The 5692-nt window shown below is 37.8% G+C and overlaps 1 pseudogene; it reads left to right on the forward strand.

Moving 5' to 3' along the window:
• The first annotated feature begins 3836 nt into the window (after positions 1–3836).
• On the forward strand, positions 3837–4270 carry LOC122479624 (annotated as a pseudogene).
• Positions 4271–5692: the final 1422 nt, after the last annotated feature.

The following is a 5692-nucleotide window of genomic DNA, read 5'->3' on the forward strand; positions in this document are numbered from 1 at the left end:
TTCTGTATTGACAACACAGCTGGTAGCTACTATACATTAAATATATAAACTATTTATAGTTTTTCAAAGTAGTTTTTCAAAGTAGCAGGTATTTCACAACTAATAATGTGGTGTTCTTACTTTGTATTCCTCTTCTATAGTTAAGGGTAGAAAGCAATTGAACAAGAAAAGCTTTAAAGCCACAGAAGTGTTGCTTTTAGCATAACATATTTACTTGTTAAAAAGAAATCCAAGTTATTCAGTACCAGCACCTATGTGACAGGCACCATGCTGGGTATTAAGGTTATTATTGAATCACCCCCTACATTAGGAGTACACAGTTGATAAATAAGAAGAAAATTTCAATATAGGCCCAAAGTGCAATTTTGGTACCAATATTGAGTGTTTCAAAAATAACACAGAAAAATCATATGGTTGAATCTTGAATAGATATTATCTAGGAATGCTTCCCTGATATAACTTGTGACTAGCATAATTTAAGGATTAGACGTATTACTGGCCTGGAATTGGGGGTAGAAAAAAATTGGGAGAGACATAAAGTTGTAGGTAGAAGGAGGGAGAAATCATTCCAGGAAAAAGGAATAACATATGCACAGGGTAAATTGTAAGTGAAGTAAGAAAAAGTGGCATATATATATATATATATATATATATATATATATATATATAATGGAGTGGTGTTCATGGTTCAGTCTATCTAGTACAAGAATGTTCTCTTTGAGAAAGGAAGTCAGAGGTCAAACTCTGACACAAGTTTTGAACTTTTTTTGTTTCTTCCCAGAGTCTTGATTTGAAATGCCTTTATCGATTCTGCTAATATTTTAGTTTATTCTGTGTTTCTCAATAAATGTTTTGCTGATAGACATGATTCCTTCATTTCTGTTTATCTGATTCAGTCTGACCAAAGTCTCACAGTTGGTGAGGGTGTTCTCAGATCTGACACCACATTACTTATATCATTCCATGCACTTTCTTGCCTAGAAAAAGCTATTCCAATTTTCTTCCAAGAATCTGATGAGGGCTTTTCTCCCACAATAGGGTGCTAGAGACGGCTTTCTCTATGCATGCGTGTGTGTGTGTGTGTGTGTGTGTGTGCACGCTTGTATATGTGAGAGTGTGTGTGTGTGTGAGAGAGAGAGAGAGAGAGAAAGAGAGAGAGAAAGAGAGACAAATACCTATTTGGATCATTGCAGAAAATAACAGATTGAAAGCAATATTGCCAGAAAGCAGTGCCAAAGCAATTAGGAAGAAGAATATTGAACTCCTCTTTCCAGACCAAGGATTAGGAGAGGCATATAGAGAGACATGAAAGAAATGGGTAATTAGTGGCTACCTATAAGAATGTGGAATATTAATAAGCCCATAATGAAATCCCAAAACTGAAAATGCAATTATAACTTCCATTTAGCCAGGAATCTTGCATTTAATAGATTTTTAATAATTAGGCCCTGAAATAGATGTATCAAGATCAGCTTTATATTTATGATATTCAGGAAGAAGGACCTGTTTTGCTGAGCAAGTTATTATTTACAGAATGTGAGAGTTAATTTTAAACATGTAAAAAATTATGTACCCCACTCTTTCCCTTCATACATTATAATGATTACCGTACCGATAATTCAATATTATGTTAGCTTGTGCTTATTCTATTAAGTTGTTTGAAAGTGAAATGTGACAAGATTAAGCCTATATTTTGTCAATGAAGGTGTTGTTGATTATATGAGTTACCAAATTTTTCTAAACTTGAGCAATTTTTAATTTTAAAAATTTGGTTCCATTTCACATAATCCTGCTAATACCTTTGCATGACTATTTCTGAATCCAGGGGGGTTATGAATATGATAAATATTTAAACTATATCTTTCAGTATTTTTAAAAATATTGAAACAGCAGTGTATATGCTTACAAAATTTATGTGAATGACTATATGAGATAATATTTTATACATTCATGGAAGGTAAAATAAAATTTCCACCATAAAGAAATATTTTCCTAACCGTAAATATTGCCAGCTAACCAACAGGGATTGAACACCATGTTGGAACAAAAATAGTCCAGAACCACACTTTCAAAGTTGAGCACCTGCTGTAAAATAACCATCTGTGATTAACTGTAATTTAATTATGAATTCATTCCTTTTGTGTACACTGGAAGGATCTCATAGGTCTTCCCCAGTTGGTCAACAATCAACCTCTGGCATTTTGTTAAGGAAACTTGCATATTCTCTCAATAGCACCTGCTAACTCTATCTCATTGCAAATTTTGTAAAGAGCTTCTGGGATTTTATGGCGGCATTGATAGGCAAATAAATTATTAAACTTGGAATCAAAAGCTCCATTAATTAATCATCTGCCTTAGAAGGCTGATGCCCTCAGCTTTAGGATAAAGTTGGTGTTTACCTTCAAGTCATATGGTAACTTCAGATATTTAATGGAATAATTCAGGTAGTCAAATACTTGTGACCCATTTTAATATTTTATAAGAAGGATTTTCATCCTTTAATCCACAACTATTTACTTAATCGTGGTCTCCCTTTACAGGAATTAGATTGTGATAAAATTAAGGTGCTACATATTTTATCTTTGCATTGATTACTGATTGACCTTTTTACTGCATATTTTTAAAATATCATATTCTTATATTACAAACTTTCTTCATTAAAATATTACTGGCCCAGGGGCACCTGGATGGCTCAGTCAGTTGAGCGTCCGACTTCGGCTCAGTTCATGATCTCATGGTTTTTGAGTTCAAGCCCTGCATCAGGCTCTGTGCTGACAGCTTGGAGACTGGAGCCTGCTTCCGATTCTGTGTCTCCCTCCCTCTATGCTCCTCCCCGGCTCATGTTCTGTCTCTCTCTGTCTCTCAAAAATAAATAAATGTTGAAAAAAAATTTAAATATTACTGGCCCAAAGTTTTCTATCTTCACAATAACCACGAGGTAAAACCAACTTTCCTCTGACCCAGATCACCTTCTGTAATGGCAGAGTGAAAAACTGTGCGAACTCCCTCTAAAACAAGACAATATGGTAAAAGAATTGCAATTGCAGCTTCAGAAATCAAAATCCCCTCCCTATTTCTAGGTAATCTGAATAGATCTATAACGAGCAAAGAGATTCAACTAGTACAAGAGAGAGAGTGTGTCAGAGAAGAGAGAGTGAGAGAGAAATCCAGGCCTGGATGAGTTCACCAATAAATTCCTCCAAATATTTTTTAAAAGACTTAATAGCGGGGCGCCTGGGAGCCTCAGTCGGTTAAGCGGTTAAGCGTCTGATTTCAGCTCAGGTCACGATCTCACAGTCTGTGAGTTCGAGCTCCGCATTGGGCTCTGTGCTGACAGCTCGGAGCCTGGAACCTGCTTCAGATTCTGTGTCTGCCTCTCTCTCGGCCCTTCCCCTGCTCATGCTCTGTCTCTCTCTGTCTCAAAAATAAATAAAAACATTTAAAAAAAAAGACTTAATAGGAATCCTTCACAAACTCTTCCAAAAAATAGGTAACACTTCCCAACTTATTCTATCAGGCCACTATTACTGTGATATGCAAACCAGACAAAACTACTACAAGAAAACTATATTTCACTGAATGGCAGAGAGACCTGCACACAAAGTGGAGGGCCAGGGCTGCGGCAGAAAGAAGAGGAGCACGAGGGTGAGGAGGGTGGGAAGGGGGTGGGTCGCGGAGAGTGAAAGGGGGCGGGGCAAGGAGGGGCGGGGCGCAGGGCTCTGGCAGTAGAAAGGGTCAGGAGCTGGTCTGGAGGCCTGGGCTGCAGTCCTGCAGCATGGCCTTGGCCTATGTGAGTAGGCATCACAAGCAAGGGCTCTGTCTAGAGAGGATCCAAGATGACCAAGGAGGAACCTCCCCCAAAAGGTTTGAATGAAACATACTTCAAAGTTATGGCACTTGATGAGTTAATTTTAAGATGGAAACAATATGAAGCCTAGGTCCAGACTCTGGAGGGCAAATACACAGATCTTAATTCTAATGATGTAACTGGCTTAAGGGAGTCTGAAGAAAACCTGAAGCTCACTGGGAAAACATCCTTTTAATGAGACTACCAACCAAGAAGAGAGATAGATGCAGGTGTGTACTACTCAAATCCAGTACCTCAAGCAAGCCCAGAAGCCTAGCGATGCCCAACTGGGATCAACAAGGGTAGACCCAGGGATGAACTTGTTCTTTCCTAAAAATGAAAAGTGAGCTGTAATAGACTGAAGACAAACTGGAACAAGCCCAAAATGAACTGAGTGCCTAGAAATTCACACCTGACAGGTAAACAAATCATACTCCCCTGTCAGGATTTGCCTGAAAACCCCCAAGGAGAAAGCTGTGGTGGGACAGCCAAATACTGCTTTCCACACCAAGACTCAGATTTCTTGAGCCAAAAAAAGCCACATTCTTATGCTATCCAGCTTGAAATGGTTAATATAAAACTGACCAAATGAACCTTGTGTTTGAGCTTTTTTCTCTATCCTCTCCCCTTGCTTCTGAGGCCTGATGGCAATGGGACTATTCTGAAGAAATCGCCACCTCTGAAAACCCCCCCTTCTAGGACATGTAGACACCTGAGAAATGTACTGTTTGAAGAAAATAGAGGAAGAAACCGAAGTCTTAGGTCTGTGGCACACTGTATCTTCAATTTAAAGGAAAGAAACATAGAGATTTAAAGCCACGAATTGAACATGTAAAATTCCGGTAAAATGTAAAAATGGGATATCCATCACTCTTAACCTTGAGCATAGTGACTTAGAGACGCTGTATATCAGTTTTGCCAATAAGACTGCAGACTTTGTGATTCAAGTTGACTTCTGGGTCAAAACTCAAAAGAGGTGAATTTTGCCTTAAAAGCGTATATTTGCGGGTCACCTGGGTGGCTCAGTCAGTCAAGTGTCTGAGTTCAGCTCAGGTCATGATCTTGAGGTTCCTGGGTTCAAGCCCTGCGTCGGTCTCTGTGCTATCAGCTCAGAGCCTGGGCCTGCTTTGGATTCTGTGTCTCTGTCTCTCTCTGCCCCTCCCTAGCTGTCCCTCTCTCTCTCTCTCTCTCTCTCTCTCTCTCTCTCTCTCTGTCTCTCTCTCTCCCTCATTCAAAAATAAGTAAGCATAAAAAATTTAAAAGAAAGGGTTTATTTGCTAAGAACAAATGTTAATAGTCATGAATCAAATAATAGATGTCAGTGCAAATAGTTCATATATTTAACCATTTAGTTTGGAGCTCTATATTACTTTATTGAGCCTTAAGTCAATGTCGTTTTAATCAATGATTTCTTCTTTGAATGGTTGCTAATGTTGTAGATAATCTTATTGAGGACTGTATGAACATATAGATGTGGTGTCAAACTTCAGGTTGAAACTGTTTGAAGCATTATGAAAATTCATTTCACTACTAGATTGTGTAAGGATACTGGCTGTGATGAGACTGTTTCTTTTTTTTTTTTTTTTTTTCTGTAGTGAAATTAGATCCTCATTCCATTCAACAGGAACATTTTGAAAGAGCATTGTTGTTGCTGTTAATGGGAGAATGGGTTTCCTTCATTGTATTTGGGCTTTTGTATTGCATTCTTGATATTAAATTAAATATGCCTTGAAAAAATACAAGAAACTACAAGACAAATATCCTTTATTATTACAAATACAGATTATCATCAGTAAAATACTGACAGACTGAATCTAGCAACATATAAAAAGGATTATACACAGT

This window comes from Prionailurus bengalensis, chromosome C1 (genome assembly GCF_016509475.1).
Source record: "Prionailurus bengalensis isolate Pbe53 chromosome C1, Fcat_Pben_1.1_paternal_pri, whole genome shotgun sequence".
Taxonomy (NCBI): domain Eukaryota; kingdom Metazoa; phylum Chordata; class Mammalia; order Carnivora; family Felidae; genus Prionailurus; species Prionailurus bengalensis.